The following is a 1,077-nucleotide window of genomic DNA, read 5'->3' as shown; positions in this document are numbered from 1 at the left end:
ATATGTTTCCAATGCCATCGTGTATGTCATTACAATCTAACATGGCGGCAGTAGACGAGTCTAGCTGTCAAGGCTCTATAGACAACCGTGACGTCATCTTATTCAAAAACTAACCAGCCTTATTACACGGGTGTAGTGTGTACAAAGATCTGTTAGATAAAAAGAACAATTGAACTATTTATAAACTTTTTACCAAAGCTGTTTAAAATACAATTCTATATCATTACAAACACCAGATAATTGTTAGTCAGACATACATACGGCTGGTTATTGAGTGATCTAAAGGTTCGTTGTGCAACAGTGCATGCAAAAATGATTTGTCATTTCATTTTAACATATTTTATTGGGAATCAAATGGATTGAACATCAGGCTGAGCCTATATTAAAGTTCTCACCATAACATATTACATTTATTTCAAATAATTAGTATCTGGTTATTAGTCAAGAATGGAAATTACAGTATATATATAGAAAGAGTATTTGTTGATAATATATAATGATAATCTTATGTATTTTTTTCTTGATAATAATTTACAAATCATTGTTAAGTATGTATTATAACTCGTTTACTACGCAAGAGAGAGACAAGTGGCTGATCAACAACAGAGTTTCAGGCTATAATGTCCATTTGGTAAATACCAGTAGTCTTCTACTCATGTGTTGACCAAACATGCATCTCCCTACCGCATATAAATTGGTACCATTTAAGAATTTAAAATAAAACATACAATTGTCTAATTCTGGTTAAGCCCAAATCAAATAAGATTATCAATTGAGATTGTTCTTAGTAAGAAGATAAATGACTTGTTTTGATAGGTGTTCAAAATCAAGCATAAATGGATAGGTGAGATAATTTCTTTTATACTGCGTGATCAAAGTTGAAGTTTTGCTCTAGCTATAAAATAAGTTGACCACCCCCTCGTTTTTTATTTGATATTTATAATATGGAGAGGTGTCTGTCAGTCCTGTACTCTATTACTTATGAATGTTCTCCAAACAACCATGTTTACAAATTTAAACAAGTATGAGTTTGTCAATGATTAAACAAGTATGAGTTTGTCAATGATTCAACAAGTA

The sequence above is a fragment of the Pecten maximus genome, chromosome 4 (assembly GCF_902652985.1).
Source record: "Pecten maximus chromosome 4, xPecMax1.1, whole genome shotgun sequence".
In the NCBI taxonomy this organism is placed as follows: Eukaryota; Metazoa; Mollusca; class Bivalvia; order Pectinida; family Pectinidae; genus Pecten; species Pecten maximus.
Note: the sequence above shows the minus strand (reverse complement) of the source record.